Below are 17,773 nucleotides of genomic sequence, written 5' to 3' on the forward strand. Positions count from 1 at the left end.
CAAACCTAAAATAACAATTTTTAGACATTGGAGTTCATTGTAATAAGGCTGTATTTCAATGACCCTCACATCACCAAAGGACTTTATCTCCATCGTAGCTAAGCTAAGAGTTGACAGTTCTGCTGCACCAAGGAATGAATTGTAGGCACGATTTTTGGATACAGACTTCCTGCTACGGTCAAAGCTATTTGACTTGAGTGATTATCTTCATTCTCAGCCCACAGGGAACAGGTTACACTCATTTAAGAAAATAGTGTTTGTATTAAGATGGTCTATCCATGAAGTCATTCACCAACAATGGTTCTGCTTGGAGGGTGGCACAGACATTAGGTGATTCATTGGCTGTGATGATTTTGAAAAGCATTCGTCTTAGAAAAAGAGTAACTTATAAACTCCTCTTCTTCAAACTTGATACAATAGTTACAAACGTCAAACAAAGCATCCAGTATCACTCTTTGCTGTTCTCTTACAAGCCACCTCCCAAGTTACTTTTACCAAGTGTCTTTTGGGTATATAAATACTTTTCAAATATGTAAGCTGTTCTGAAAACCATAGTATAGTGTAAAATCATCAAATAAACAATCCTACTAATAAAGAGGGTGAGATAGGAGAAACATGATTTCAATACCATTATGTAGTACACAGCAAGACATTGTCACATACAAACAAGCAGAAAGTGTATATGGATTGTATAATATTGGACCTATTCTCCAATTACCAAATTAGAGAGATCATTGAATGACAGCCAACAAATTTTCTAATTCCTCATATTTTTGGATTTCAATCGATTAGGATATGTTTGTGATATTAACTTTCATATTAAGAGATATTAAGGAAAAGTAATTGTTACTTCCTCTTATTTTTGTTGTTAGAGGTAGAATTATGTTTGTGTGGGCTTGTTGAAAGCTTACTTTCTTGCTTCTTCTAGGGTGTAGTTTTGTTCCTTATGCTGGTGTTTTTCCATCTATTATCCTTTGTAGGGCTGGATTTGTGAAAGATATTGTGTAAATTTTGTTTTGTCATGGAATATCTTATTTTCTCTGTCTATGGTAATTGAGAATTTTTCTGGGTATAGTAGCCTCGGCTGGCGTTTGTGTTCTCTTAGGGTCTGTATGACATCTGTCCAGGATCTTCTACCTTTCCTAGTGTCGGTGAGAAGTCTGGTGTAATTCTGATAGGTCTGCATTTATATGTTACTTGGCCTTTTTCACTTACTGCTTTTAAAATTCTTTCTTTGTTTAGTGCATTTTGTAGTTTGATTATGTGATGGGAGGAATTTCTTTTCTGGTTCAGTCTATTTGGAGTTCTCTAGGCTTCTAGTATGTTCATGGGCATCTCTTTCTTTAGCTTAGGGAAGTTTTCTTCTATAATTTTGTTGAAAATATTTACTGGCCCATTACATTGGGAGTCTTCATTTTCTTCTATACCTATTATCCTTAGGTTTGTTCTTCTCATTGTGTCCTGGATTTCCTGGATGTTCTGGGTTAGGAGCTTTTTGTTTTTTGAGTTTTCTTTGACTGTTGTGTCAATGTTTTCTATGGTATTTTCTGCCCCTTAGAATCTCTTTTCTATCTCTTGTATTTTCTTGGTGATGCCTTCATCTAAGACTCCTGATCTCTTTCCTAGGTTTTCTAATTCTAGGGTTGTCTGCCTTTGTGATTTCTTTTTTGTTTCTAGTTCCATTTTTAGATCCTGGATGGTTTTATTCATTTCCTTCACCTGTTTGATTGTGTTTCCCTGTAGTTCTTTAAGGGATTTTTGTGTTTCCTCTTTAAGGGCTTCTAGCTGTTTGCCTGTGTTGTCCTGTATTTCTTTGATGGAGTTATTTATGTCATTCTTAAAGTTCTCTATCATGAGAAGTGATTTCACATCTGAATCTTGCTTTTCCAGTGTGATGATGTGTCCAGGACTTACTATGGTGGGAGAATTTGGTTCTGATGATGCCAAGTAACCTTGAATTATGTTTCTTATGTTCTTATGCTTGCCTCCTGCCACCTGCTTGTCTCTAGTGCTACCTGGCTATATCTGACTGGAGCCTGTCCTTCCTATGATCCAGGTTGTGTCAGAACTCCTCAGAGTCAAACAGTCTCTGTGATCCTATGATTCTGAGATCCCCTTAGAGTGCCTGGGAGTAGAGCTTCCTCTGGGTGTTGTGGGACTGACTGCAGAGTTTGCGCCCAAGATCTGCTCAAGGCACTGTCCCAGACAGACCAGAAGGAACCAAGCCACTGGACTGGTGGAGTTCCTGCTTGCCTGGGTCCTATTGGTCCCAGTTACTCCCAGTGTTGGGACAGATGTCTTCTTCACCTCTGATCCTCCACATTGTCTTAAATACCTTCCAGCTTAAAGTCCCTCCTATCTGTTTACTTATGTTCACTTTCTGTCAGCTGGTTCTCAGCTCTGTGTCTTAATCTAGAGTTGACTTTATTTAGCTCTTGGATTAAAGGTGTGTACAAGGGGTGAGCCACACCACAATACTTGTTTGCAACAAACTGAAAACTCTTGGGCAAGCCATGTACCCTAGGGCTGAGACACACCACAGCTTTTACCAGTTCACAATCTTGGGGTTCGCAATGTGAGCAAATATTTTGCAACATTTCTCTTGCTGCTGCCCCTGCTGCTATCATTTTGAGACAGGTTCTCAAGATTGTCCTGCCTGGGCTGCTGACTGCTAGAATTACAAGTTTGCAATAGTGCAAGCTTCTCAAACTAGGCTGTGTGTTGTATGGGTTGAAAAAGCTAAAATTCTTATAGGTCAATCAATTCCATATCTACAAAGGACAACCTGTTATGAATTTTCATTCTTCTTTTACTGAGTTAACAAATAACTATTTAGTGTTTCTTTAAAGTTAGCTTCTTTTTAATTGTTACATAGCAACATAAACACATTAATGTAGTAATGTAATATTTTTATAATATATGTGTACATAATATTTAAATAGAGCTAAGCATCTATATCTTATCAGTTATTCAGTTTTTTCTTTTGGTGAAAATTGCAAGAACCTATCTGCAGGGTTAAAGCTGGACCTTCCTGTGACCATCTATATGCAGTATCTCTTTTGGACACATTATATCTAGGTATTAACCTATGTCTTCATAAAGAGGTATCTAGCATTATAACATAACCAACAAGAAGTGGTAAGTTCTGCCTGATAGACAGTTAGAGTTTGGAAGGTCTTTAATATCATTGAACAGAGGGGGTCTGCTTGTTCTGTGTGTTTCAGGAAAAGTTCTAGAACTGAAGATCCCTCCAACTTAGTGACTGGGAATAAAGCAGTGGTTAGTCTGGGGGATGATGTTAACACAGGTTTAGGGTTTGTCAAAACCTGATGTGGTCCTACAGCTATTGGCGGTAGATTTACAATTTCCCCTATTAAGAGTCTAACTATAAAAAGCAATCTAGGAAGCCGGAAGGTGGTGGCGCATGCCTTTAATCCCAGCACTTGGGAGGCAGAGGCAGGTGGATTTCTGAGTTCGAGGCCAGCCTGGTCTACAAAGTGAGCTCCAGGACAGCCAGAGTTACTCAGAGAAACCCTGTCTCGAAAAACCAAAAAAAAAAAAAAAAAAAAAAAAAAAAAATCTGCCTATGATAATGTGAAGCTGGAGCCCCATGATTTCCCAGCTTCCCATCTTTTAGCTTGTTTCCCTTGGCAGTGAAGCTAAGTAAAATTTAGCTGTGCAAATGTGACTTGTGTTTTGTATCCCCAAGTAGCACAGTAAAATTGCTCAGAACACCTACTAGGGCACTTCTTTTCCCCCAGGGACATATGTAAAAACTCTTTCTTCTGGCTGGAGAAATGACTCAGAGGTTAAGAGCACTGATTGCTCTTCCAGAGGTCCTGAGTTCAATTCCCAGCAACTGCATGATGGCTTACAACCATCTGTAATGAGATCCAATTCCCTTTTCTGGTGTGTCTGACAGCTACAATGTACTCATGTACATAAAATAATAAATCTTAAAAGAGAAGTTTTTCTTCTACACTTGGGGTATGAATCTTGTAAAGTCTGTTGAGTGTCAGGCCATGAGTTTTCAGCCAGCTAGCACAAATCAAAAGTCATATCTGGAAGCCAGGGTGTCCCAAGTGGCTTCACCATATAGGCTAGTTGGACACAATAGCCAGTCTCAGCATTTTTAATTACCCAGGTTTGGTCAGAAGGCTGATGTGGGTTAGGGGCTATAGTACATACAGTTAACACACATAGGCTCAAGACTAGGTTAGTTTTAATTTGAGAGGATTGGTGCTCTTTTGAACTTTACGTTTTGGTGACTGTGGAATCTGGCCATCTTCCTCTGGGAAGTGGGGAATCAAAGGTCCTCTCTATCTGGGCTCCAGCATGTCCCGGTGAAATCTCTTCATGTAGATCCAGTCTCTTGGTTGAAACTTGTGAGGTTCCAGAGCTGGACCTGCTTCACAGAGGGCATGCAATTTAGGCCAAACATACACGTGAGGCCACTGGGTTGCTCTAATGGCTAGTGCTGACTGATTTATAAATGCCAGCACTACTGTGTTAGAATTCTCTGTCTCCTCAGGGTTTAGGTGTGTATAATGGCAGAAAGTGTCCATAATCTGCTCGAGAAACTCTGTTGGGGCTTCATCATCCTTTAGCTTGACATCATAAACCTTAGCCAAATTTGTGTCGATGAGCAGCTGTCCTGAGACCTGCCATTAGAGATTTGTAATAGACTTAGAGATGTTCCCTCTCTTCACACGAATTAGAGTTCCAAGCTGGTCTCCTGAGGGGAAATCCTTTATCTATGTTAGCAGGGTTCTGGGATGGAGTGCCCTTAGCACCTGGAACATTCTTTCAGATCTCCAATATGATGTTTCTTTTCCTCAGTTGTAAAGAGAATCTGCAAGAGCTGCTGACAATCATCCCAAGTGGGCTGATGGGTAAAAAGGATGGTGTCTAAGAGAACAAGGAGCTGTCTAGCATTGTCAAAGAGTCTGACATTCTCTCTCCTCCAATTATAAAGATCAACAGTAGTGAAGGGTCAATAGTGGTGGGGCTGATTCTCCTGTTAGTCAATTGATCCTGTCGTTCTTAGTGGTAAGACAGTGGAATCTGCCTCTGGTTCTATAGTCTCAGGAGGCACCAAGTGCCTGCTTCCCGTCCCCTGTGCTGCCCCTCTCTATTCTTGAAGTTGACACTATTGGCGCTGGTGGCACCTCCTGGCATAGGGGGAGCACGGGCAGGGCTGGAGCTGGCACAGCTGAAGCTGGTGCCTGTGGGAATGCTGGCACAGCTGAAGCTTGGGTGTAAGGAGGTGGGAAGAGAACCTCTTCTGGTGTAATGTCCTATAAAATGGGGACTTGATCTTGGTGTCCCCATGCTTTTTGGAACACTCTGTCATCTACTGCTAACACTGTGGGTGTGTGAAAGATCCCCTCTGGCGACCATCCAACTCCAAAGGCTGATCACTCTGAGCTGTTGTGCATGTAGATTTTCCTTTTCTTCATATCCATCGAGAGATTATGATCATTTCTTTAAAATGAAGAGTCAGTCTGACCCATATCGGCCATCCAAGTCAAGTACAACACGAAGCAAAACACTACAAGGGACGGAGCAGACAGACTGGAAATAAAAATAGATCCAAACACTAGGACTCACAGACTCCAGCCTTGGAAAGTGGAAGCGAGACAGGGGGAAAGCAGCCTGTGAGGAGGCCCTTCCTCGATCACAAATTTCTCCCTCCCCCAGCCCCACCCCGCAGGTATCGGACAAACTCTCAGGAGGACCAAGGATATCTCCCTGCATCCCTGATTGGTGGCTCTTCAGTGAGTCTACTCTAGCCACCCTCTGCCGCTTACCCAAACACCTCGAGGCTTTTCCAATGCCAAAAGCAAGAACAGAACAGACACAGACAGTACAGAACTACTGACACTCACCACTCACCAGCGGGCACTAGACTCTCCCAATGGCAGGTTCTGGAGATCTGCTGGGGAATCCCAGACAAGTCCCAGAATGTTATGCCCAGTTCATGGTAACCCCAGGAGACAGCCAGAAATTGTGATATTGATGTAAATAAACAAAGAGAGTTTTTATTATACGAGTGTTCTTCCAGTCCTTCAGCTGCACAGGTTAGGAAAGCGATGCTCAAGTCTAGGGGTTTGCGATATATATAAGAAGATGCATAAACAGGTGCTCTCAAGACCCGGCATTACATGATTGGGTAGGGGAAAAGGAATGCTGTCCTTCAAACCTGATAACATTTATTTAGACAGAGAGGCAGATTAGCGCAGCTGGGGAAGGACATTTTTGACTTGGGAAGTAGTAACTCTCCATTATAGGAGGCCAGCTTGTTTTTACAAAGCAGTCACAGATGCCTGGGAACACTTAACTGTCTCTTTCCCATAGCTCAAGAGTAGGCTTTACCACTTCAGGGATACTAACTCTTGCCGCCTTCAAAGGTAAGAGTCATCTACACCAGGAAAATGCTTTTGGTTACAATCATCAGGAAAAGGGAGTGCAATGTACAGTGGAGGTCAGGTTCTAGGTCGGGCTCACTTTTGTGTCAAAGGCTGGAGGCATCTGTGCTGGGAGTTTCGGAAAGGGAGTGCTGGCCATTCTGGCTCAGAGCAGTGACAAGGGAGTGCAGGATTTGATCTGCAGAGACAGGGCAGGTTACCTGGGTCTCTTTATTCTGACAGTGTGGGTACCACAGCATGCATATCATTGGGTGGTCATTAGATTTACTTGTCTTGTGCTCTAGATTATGCGCTGTCAAACTTGCTCTAAACAGCCAGACAGTAAATCTGAAGGCTTGGTGGCCAGATTGTTCCCATAACTACTCCACTGCAGTCTTGTAGCCTGAAGGTCACTGCAGGTAACAAACCAATAAACCAATGGCCATGGTTGTAGCTCAAAAAGGCCTTTATTTATAAAAAGAACTGGCTAGCAGGATTTGGCCGCTCAAGTTATTTGTTGATGTGTGCTCTGCACTACTAATTTCCAATCTTCATACTTCTATCACCATACACATTGAGAATAAATTAAAAAACCTGTCGATTAGATGAATAAGTGAGTAACAAATGAAGAATCACAAAAGCATTACAATATAATATGCCTCACAGTATGATTAACGTATGCCTGGGCTATGTGAAAAGCTACATAGAATCAGTAGGTCATATTTCAGAACATGATTTTTACAGTTCTACAAGCAATTTCACCATATTTTGATTGAATTACCTTGACATGTAATTTTTTTTCACTCACAGTATGTAAAATTAAATACTAATATTACTGCTTGTCTCCTAGTGCCTTTGTGGAGGATAATATCAAAACATAATTAAAGTACTTGTTATAGCATCTGGAATATAGCAAAGTTCATAAAATAGTGATAACTTTTTTATTATTGTTATTAAGATTCTTATTAATATCATGGGAGAAGTCAGAAAAATGCTTTTCAGAGAATGTTATAGTTGACCTGATGTTTGGAGAGTAAAAATAAATTAGTTATATTAATGAGAAGATTCTTGCAAGTGCTCTAATTGTCTGTCCCTTTCAACCTAAAGTTTACCCATTCTTTTATATCCTTTCTGGTCTTTTGTAATAGTGGTTTTCAAGCTTGGCTGCACAGTAAACTCAGCTAGGGAGATTAGAAAGTCATGGTGCAAGAGGTATCCTCATTTATTTGGATGAAGTCTGGTCATGAAGTTTCCTCAAAGCTCCCAAAGTAGTATTAACATGAACCTGAGGCTGAGAACCACTGCTTTATAGCAAACATTGCCGTGCGGTGGTGGCGCACGCCTTTAATCCCAGCACTCGGGAGGCAGAGGCAGGCAGATTTCTGAGTTCGAGGTCAGCCTGGTCTACAGAGTGAGTTCCAGGACAGCCAAGGTTACACAGAGAAACCCTGTCTCGAAAAAAAACAAAACAACAACAACAAAAAAAAGCAAACATTCCTCAGTAGCAATGTTAGATGTAATCACTTTCTCCATATGTATATGTGTATGTGAATGCATATGCATGTATGTGCATATGTGTGCACGTGTATATATGCATATATGTGTATTTATATGTATAAATATGTATGTATATTACACACTTATGTATACATAAGCACTTATGTACATATACACACAAATATTTATGAATATGCATGTGTGCATGTATGTGTGTGCGCATGTGTGTGCATGTGTGTGTGTGTATATGAGACAGGGTTTTATTATGCTATTATTTTGCCATTTGTTTTTTATGTTTTTTACTTTTCATTGCTATCTACTTTTTGTAAAATGAATATTTTTTAGCATTCCACTTTAGTTCCTTTGCATTTTAATATGTTTTAGATATTTAAGAGAAGTTTTGGGTTCATAACAAAATTAAGTAGAAAACTCTTTAGTGACATTCAGTATCCAAAATAGCAAAATCAAATGACCAAACATACCAAAAGGGAAATCTCCTCACTATGACTATTGGACTACATAGAAAAGATAGTAAAAGTATGCTTATTTTTAAAAAATACCAGATTGTCCTGCAAAATGACATTTTGTACTACGAACAATGAATGAACATTCTTGTTCCATGTTTTCTCCAGGAATTGGCTCTATTAGTGTCTGCATTTGGGCATTCTATACATACAGATCTATGGTATTAAAGTCATTTTTAATCTGTAATTCCCAGGTGGAATATGAACTTTCTTTGATGAGATATTAGTTGAAGATCTTTTTTGCCCATTAAAAAATGTGCTGTGGGTTTTCTTACATTAGGAACTCTTTGTATACTTAAGATACCCACCATTGACCACATTTAGCTTTTGCTAATATTTTTTTCTTAAATCTGTGGTTTGCCTTCTCATTCTCATTTTTGGAGAAGTTTTTTTTTAAAGTCTAGTTTATGATTTGTTTCTTTTCTAGATTGTGCTTTACAACTGCATCTAATGTTCATCTTCAAATCCAGTGCCATCTATGACCTCTTAAGTAGTTACCTGGTATTTGGGGATTTCCTTCTCTGTGTTTTGAATTAATATTTAAAGGGTTGTAAGTTCTATTCCTATATTCACTTCTTCCATACAATAGTCTAGTACCTTTTGTTACAAAGTATACCTACATCTACTGCATCATGTTTCTTTTGTTTCCTTTAGTGGGTTATATTTCTATGAAATCATTCCTGCACTGTACATTGTATCACATTGCTCAGTCTTTTTATCCCTTCACTATACTTTGTAGTAAGTCTTGATGTCAGTTAACTCTTCTAAAGTTGTCATTCTTGTTCCAAATGTTACCTATTCTGTGCTTCTTTGCCTCTTCATATCAACAAGTTGATATAAGTTTTCATTAATATTAATAAAATAACTTCACAGCATTTTGACTGGAATTATAATTAATTTGCAGATCTATATGGGAAGAATTGAGTTTTTATTACAGTAGTGAATCTTTCTAGCCATAAAGGTAGAATATTACTCTATTAGTTTAGACAGTTTTGCTTTTATCAGAAATTTATATTCTTCTTCATAGAGAAGTAATATGTTTTGATATAATTACAACTATTGCATTTAGAGCTATATAGTTTATTTTTTTACTGCATTTTAATTTATTTATTGGGGAAGATACATATGGGCCAAGATGTGCATGTAAGGGTCACAAGACAACTTGTGAGAGTCAGGGTTTTTTTTATACTATATGGATTCTGAGCATTAAAAACAGGTCACTTGGTTTGGTGATCTGCACCTAAACCATTTTGCCAGCCCATCAATTTGAGGATATTAATGACATTTTTAAATGTTCAATTACTGCTTGACTATTGCTTACAAAATTATGTGTTTAAAAACAACCATTTGTTCTTTGCTGGAATTGTCCCCTTGTTTTCAGAGATGGTTTTATTCGACATGAACTAGGATTTGTTGTTGTTGTTGTTGCTTCCTTAAGATGTTCTACATGAACAAATGTGTTATCTATGAACAAAGAATTTTTTGTTTGAGCCTCCTACCATTGGTGACAAGTGCAAATTTGAAAATAAGACAAAAGAAGTCATGTTTGCCTTTTCTGCCATCTACAAAGCAAGCTCTCCATTGTGTTGGCAAATCTCCTTGTAGTCTAACTTGCTGAGGTTTGTGTTTCTGTTTTTTGTACTCCATGGAGAATATAATGTCAAATGCTTTTTCTGCATCTCTTAGTGTGATAACAATATTTTCTTTCTTTAGCTTATATATATATATATGATATATCATATTAATTAATTTCAAATGTCAAATTATTCTTACATTAGTAAATAGGCCACACAGTGATCATGCAATATAATATCTTTCTACTGCATAAGATTTAATTTGTTATTTTCAGGGATTCTTACACTTAAAGTAATAACAGTGTATTGAAAACTATATTTCTTTATAGTATTATTTTCTCATTACATTGGAATTAGGATAATGTTGGGATAACCCTAGATTAAATCAGAAAGTATCACCCTATTTTTATATTTAGGGAATATTATAACATATTTCATAATTTGTTTCTTAAACATTTGTAAGACCTAGTGGTGAACCTCATCTGGTCCTGGCATTTTATGGTCTGGAAGTCATTAATTATTAATTCAATATCTTTGATAAATATAGGTCTTTTAAGAGATCCTGTTTCTTCTTTGGTGAGTTTTATCACATTGTGTCTTTTGATGAGGTGACTATTTCGAGCAGGCTAGCAAGATGGTGAGGACGTATTCATTCATATGGTGAATTTACTAATGCGTGCAGTGACACAGGATCTGCAGACATCTCATTCATTTACTAATGCGTACAGTGACACCGGACCTGCAGACATCTCTATTTTGATTTGAGGTGTTTCTGCCTACTTTCTCTTTTTGTTTTCATTACTCCAGCCAAATATTATTCTATTTTCTTGATATCTTAAAGGTGCTAAAAGAGAGCTTTTTTACACATGTGCAAACACATGCATGGACATGTCCATGCAAACACTCATACATACACATGTCCTCTCATGTTCTCACATGCACATATACTCAATACATGCACACACACACACACACACACACACACACACACACACAAATGGATGCCCAGACATGCTCATGCACACACCAATACATATGTGCATCCACTCATGAGTACACATGCACTCATACAAATTGATACACACACATATATGGAATAAATTTTAGCACTTTCTTTGTGAGGCAGTTCTCTAATGACAGCAGAGATTCCTTGATTTTTTTTTTTTTAATCATTTCTTTCATGTTTGAAGGAGAATTTCACTATTTGTAGACTGAGGTCAATGGGCTATTTTCCTTAAATACTTTATGAATTTTACTTCACTGTCTTGTTTCCTGGTTCTAGTAGATTCAATGCCTATTTTGCCCTATCATAGATGTTTCTTTGGTAAATTTTCTGTAGTATGCAGTTTTGCTCTGTGTCCTCTGGCTTCCCTGAATCTCTTTACTGAATCTGCTTTTATGTCTAGCATTAATTTGGAAAAATATTCCTTATTATTTCTTCATGTTTCTTTGTAATCTCTTCTCTTGACATTGCTATCATGAATAGTTTGTATCTTCTATTTTTCATGATCCTTGGATATTCTGGGGTTTTTAAGATGCTTGTTTTTCTAGAAGATTTTTAGATTCCCCCACCTTGTTCTCAGAGTGATTCAGATATGTGAGCCTGATCCCAGTACTTATTTTGTTTTGTCAAAATGTGTACTTTTCTTTATGTATGCATTATAATTTTCTTCTTGCTAACTAGCCATGAGTGACAGCTGCTGAGGCATATATAGTATGACAGACACTATATATGCCTATAATAGGGGATGACAAGGTGTGGGGTGAGGGTATATCTTCTGTAGGTCTCATTCTCAAGTTGAGCCTGTGCCTCTGAACTATGCCTTCCGTGGAAGCCTGCCCTGCCCTCAGGTACAGTGGGCTGCTTTTGTGCAGATGGTTGTCTTAGAAGAGCTGGTGTCATCATCCTTGCCTTGGGCTAGGTAAGCTTTGATAAAATTCCAATCGTTTATGAGTTGGTAAATTAGTTTTACTTGTGGACATTTTGGATTTCCTTGGAGAGGAACTTCATCTTCTTGTCTGTCAGGTTGTACCACTCCAGCTTCATCTCTCACACAGAATTTCATTGGCATTTATATCTGCAGATACACAGCCATCACCTCCCACCTAGGCTTCTTTCCTAAATCACAGATGTGTACTTAAAGTCAGACTAGACTTTTCAGCTCACACATGTCACAGACATTTAAAAAATCCAAAAATTAGACATAAAATAGACTTTTATACTATATTTTTAGTATTTGTCCTGCAGATTATAAGGAGCATTTTTATTTTTAATAATATAATTTAGACTAATTAATTTGTATGTCTTTCAGATATTTACTAAAAAAAGTCAAACTTGGAAGGTCTTATTAGTTTTTCTTTATCTGTGATTTTCTATGCCTCTGTTTATACTCCCATGATTTCCATCTTCTTGTGCACATTTGTGTCTAATAGATCTTGGGGTTATGTTCACTTACCATCTTCTTCATACTCTGTGCAGTCACAGTTAACTTCAAATATGACTAATTATCTCCTTTTATTAGAGAGCATTCTCATGCCTTCATCTATAAACCCAATTTCCTTCAATTTAAAGTAACTTGCACAAATTACTTCTCTGTGCAGTTTGATGTCCAGGCTTCCTCAGGCACAGTTTCTAATGGATTCAATGGCTTCTCCATCTCCTGGCCTCTCTCCTTTCCCCTCCCCTTTCCTTCTCCCCTCCTGGAGACCTCCCTCCCTTTCCCCTCATTCCCCTCCCCCATCTCCATGCTTTCTCTCTCTGGTCTGATTCATTCTTTTTCTTAAAAACTGAATATATTTTGGTATAGTTTTGTTTATTTCTGTGTGTGAACATGTGTGGCTCACATACATGCCACAGTGATCATGAAGAGTTTAGAGGATAACTTTTGGATAACTGGTTCTCTCCCTCTACTGCATGCATTTAGAAATCTAACTTAAGTTACCAGGATCAGTAACAAGTACTTCTATCCCTGTTAATCTCACCTGGCCCTGAAACATGAATGTTTCAAAGAGCTGAATGTAGACACACTAAAAACCCTGCCCTTCCTCTCCTTGATGCTTCTTATTGCTAGCTGGTCACCAGGTTTTTCTTACTAAAGTCCACTCTCTTCTTCATGTGTGGTTACTAAATAGTTTTTTTTTAGTAAAAAAAAAATAGTTGCTTTTCAGACAACTGTTAATCTTTTTTTCTTCAACTGAAATCTATAAGTCTTAGGCTTTTGTTGAGTGACTTATCTTTATTTGGGTTATGTCATTGAATCCATTAGAAGTCATTAAATGCATTCCTGTGGCCAAGGAAGCTTAGACATTGAACTTTATTGTTAGTTATTTTAGCATGGATTCCTACACATAGGCAGAATTATCCATGAGGACATGTGGCCTTTTAAATCCTCTGCACTTTGGTTGAGGCATCTCAGTGTCCATAGGACATTTTATAGACCCTGGTTATTTGAAACTTCTCATGCCATAGCCTAGGTCTTCCCTGCCATTGCAGGCAGCTGAGGATGGCAAGTACTACCTACTGTGTATTTGACAAATGCTTTCAGTAGAAGGGGTTTTTAAACATTATTTTATTATTTATTTTTTTATTTTTTTCCTCATGGAATGAACAAAAAATTAGTAATTAGTAAAATAAAGATGACTCTCCCGTGTGGCTTAACAGGGAGGTACTAGACATATTAAATAATTGCAGTTTTCTGGAATTGTGTTTGAAGAGCCTTCAGCCATCTTCTTCCACAGTATGATTTTTTTTAGGCTACTGGTTTTCAAAATTACCATGGGACTTTGGGTGGAGACAATGGAAGGTGGGGACTTTGGGTGGAGACAATGGAAGGTGGGGACTTTGGGTGGAGACAATGGAAGGTGGGGACTTTGGGTGGAGACAATGGAAGGTGGGGACTTTGGGTGGAGCCAATGGAAGGTGGGGACTTTGGGTGGAGACAATGGAAGGTGGGGACTTTGGGTGGAGACAATGGAAGGTGGGGACTTTGGGTGGAGACAATGGAAGGTGGGGACTTGATTACACTGCTTGTGAAGTCCAGTCATATTCATGAATTCTTCAATTTCTCCAACTTCTTGGTTAAGTTTTAAGCCCTGCTTAGAAACTGCTAAGAAGCAGTTTGCTGTTTTTATGTAGGAAATAATGTCTAGAGCCTCCTGCTTTATCATTTTTGATGGTTTCCATCACCCTGTATTGAAGTATTTAAACACATATACTCATTTCTGGTGGTGAGACTTGGGGAGATGTTCCCACAAAATTTCATTTGCAAGTAAATAAAATACACTGACAAACCTCAAGCTCAAGCAAACATCCAGGCGGGAAAGGATTGTGAGGATTTGAGAGGTGCTTTAGGTAACAAGTTCAAATCCTCTCTGCTAAAAGGTGGACAGAAGAGTGAATTTTCAACACACACCCATTCATATCCTATAATATGATGCTTCCATATGTCTCTATTTCGTCACCTCCCTAATGCTCAAATACATTAAAAGATAAAAGGTGAATATTCCATTTCTCCATGGGAAAAAACCTACTGCCCAAGAAGAACAGTTTGTTCTTTCAAAGACAGCTCTCTTGGTTGAGGTAGAAAACTTAGCATTTGCTGCCAAACACAACAAAAATATATCCTGATGCTTGGTAGCTGATTGCATTATCTGCATAGACTGGTAAATCACATCATATTTGGTTTACAGACAGGATCCAAATTCCTAGATTACTTTCTTGAAAGATTTAGTCCTCCTTTGTGGTATGAGGAAGTGTGAATAACAAACATCTCCTGGTTAGTTATGAGAAATATCCTGGAAGAAAATGTTTCCCTACATCTTTATGATGAACAATGATGTTTTTTCCCAAACAGCAATTGCACACTGTAGCTCTGATGCTCTGGTTCCCTTGAAGTCTTATGAATCTTTTGCCTTTTACATTGTGTCTCTAAACCACATGCTCAAGGAGGGCTGTGGGTCTATCCGTAAAATTACTGCTAAAATTTCAAGACTAGATTGAAGAAATTTTTCTCCTTGAATTTTTATGTACTAGTCTATGAATTGTATTACTGTGCAGGAATCCTATTTCAAGAGACAGGGAGTCTGTATAAAATATAAAAGCAATGCTCAGGGGTTGTTTATCCCCTATACGCCACATGCCAAGCTTCCTATCACATTGCATGAAGCTAGTATGATGATGCGGCAGGTACCATGTTGAATACATGTGTGTATACATAAGTTATATTATCCACATTTGACATTTGTGTTAATGAGAGTCAGAGTAAGGTCCAAATTCATGTAGTTAGTAAGTGGTTCTTATTTAAATCTGCATTATCTCTGTCTAATAGAAATGAGTTACATAATAATTTAAACATTTCTAATAGGTACATTAAAGTATTGTGTAGTGCTATATTAAAAAATCACCTCCAAATTCAGTAACTTCAGACAAAAATCATCTTACATGTTTCTTGAGCATATGAAAAGGTTTTAAAAAAATATTAGCCAACTATTGACTAAAACTAGCCTAATAAAAGTGCTTCTAAATAAAATTTGGTTTGGTAAAATGATAAAAATTATCAAATAAATATGTGATTTTTGCCTGGGTTTTGAAATGCCTAATTCATTAACATTTGTTGAAGTGAATTTTCCCATTGTCTCTCTGGAGACTGATGTATTTAATTCATGGAATAACTATAATCTTCCATTCAGTGGATCTGTGTTGTGGGGAATTCATCAGAGAACACTGCTCAGACATGAGTTTAAGCCAATAGACAGTCTTTATTAGCCAGATGGAAACTACAGATTGTGCTAAAAATCCCAGTATAGCCCAAATCTTTCTCAAGGCGAGCTTCTAAGCACAAAATTTGTGTTCTTGGTTGACATACTTCAGGATATAAGAACAGTTAGCCAGGAGCGGAACTAAAGAAGCCAAAAAGCAAGGTTGGTATGTTCTGAGACTTTGCCAGGATTCTATGGCCTTTGACGGAGTAGGTTTTCTTCTAGTTTTGGCAGTGCTGTATACTTACATACTGAATGGGAATTTATCACAAAGTCAGATGTGCTAAGGTCTGGGGTCCTGTAACAGGGTGCTGGCTAGCTGTTCTTGGTTTTGTTTTGTCAGTTTGACACACAGTCAAGTCCTCTGAGAGGAGGTGAGAAAATACCTCTGTAGGATTGGCTGGTAAGCGAAAGTGTGGGTGCTTTCTTGATTAATGATTGATGGGAGAGGGCCCAGCTAATCAGGAGAGCAGTGCTACCTGTGGACAGATGGGTCAGTGCAATATAAAAAGCAGGTTTAGGAAGCCTTGCAAAGCAAACCAGTGTTCCTCCAGGACCTCTGCTTGGGTTCCTGCCTCCAGTTCCTGCCTTGAGTTTCTGCTCTGATTTCCAGGACTGATGGACTGGGACCTGAGAGTTGTAAGCTGAAATAAACCCTTCCCTTTCTAAGTTGCTCTTGGTCATGGTGCTTGTCACAGTAGCAGGCAGCCTAGGATAAGCAGAGATCCTTTATGGTTCATCTTCCCACTCAAGTGTATATCTCATCCATAGCTTATAATCATGGGCACTTCTTCATTTGTCTGAGGTCGGGGTTCTTAAAAATCTGATAAAACATTATGCACAATATTTAAAATATACTTTTCTTATAAGTGATGTCTTGATCTCCTGTTTTTGAAGAAAGCTCATTAAAAGAAACAAGTCATAAGGAAGGTTTTGCTCTTTCTGCCCGGCTGTGAGGACAGAAGGGAGTTCAGAGTGGCTCTGCACAGAACTCTGTCTCACTGAACTTGCTTCCAAAGAAGCAGGAACTAGTTTTCCACATTTTCTGGGTCAGTTTCTCATAAGCCATGTCATTCCCACTGTGCTTACTTAAGCAAATAAAACTCAGCTGTGACTATTAGACAAAATATTTTCCTGGCCAAAAAAGGGACCCCTGTATAAACAATGGGAGAAAGATACAAATTAACATGAAAAAGCAAGGCAGTCTTTTGTAGTAATTTACTCTTTTAATTTTGGGGTCAATTGTCTTATACATTTAAAACATAGATTGTTTGTCTAAGTTTCTAGCAATCACATATATCATCTGAAAGACAAATAGATTTTAATATTCTAGGTTAAAACAGTATTTTACTTTCCACCTATGTGGGGCAGTGAGCAGTTCTGACAGCAGGAGTCCAGTAGAGCAGCCACCTTGGAACCCTGAAGACCCACTGAGCAGAGTAATTTGTTCACAAGGGACAGTAGGCGTTCAGTGATTGCTTCTGAGACCAATGGCTCAGATTTCAGCTCAGACTCCTCACAGCTGCCCCTGCAGGAGATGTGTGCTCTATCAGACAGACACTGCCTCAAACTCCCAGCATTCTAGCTGGAGCTTACACACAGTCATCTGACCACAAGCCAGGCTTGCAACACCCCATACAATAAAAGGGGTGGTTTGCCCCCCCCCACTCTCTTCTTCTCCTACTCCTCTCTCACCCTTACCTCTTACACTTCCACACTAACTCTTACCCTCTTGCTCTCTCTCCTCTCTGCTCTTTGTTCTCTTCTCTGCCTTTCTCCCTCTCCTTTTCTCTCTCTGTCTCCTTCCTCTCCTTTCTCTCTACTCAACCAGCATATTTCTCCTTCCTACAGTAAAATAACTCATTTATTCATTGCCTTCCTTTTAATTAAGGTGCCGTGCAGCAAATAGGTCAGCCCCTGGGTGGAGAGAGAGACCCAGGCCTCAGCAGCAGGCCCCCTGCCACCAGAGAGAGAGAGGGAGAGAGAGAGAGAGAGAGGGAGAGAGAGAGAGAGG

General features: G+C 38.7%; 1 protein-coding gene across 1 annotated transcript in view; it reads left to right on the forward strand.

Annotated features, from left to right (window-relative positions):
- Positions 1-17,773, forward strand: part of Themis (thymocyte selection associated) — a 234,696-nt gene that overhangs the window by 55,414 nt on the left and 161,509 nt on the right. The gene's annotated exons all lie outside the window — the stretch shown is intronic.

This window comes from Mastomys coucha, unplaced genomic scaffold, assembly GCF_008632895.1.
Source record: "Mastomys coucha isolate ucsf_1 unplaced genomic scaffold, UCSF_Mcou_1 pScaffold2, whole genome shotgun sequence".
In the NCBI taxonomy this organism is placed as follows: domain Eukaryota; kingdom Metazoa; phylum Chordata; class Mammalia; order Rodentia; family Muridae; genus Mastomys; species Mastomys coucha.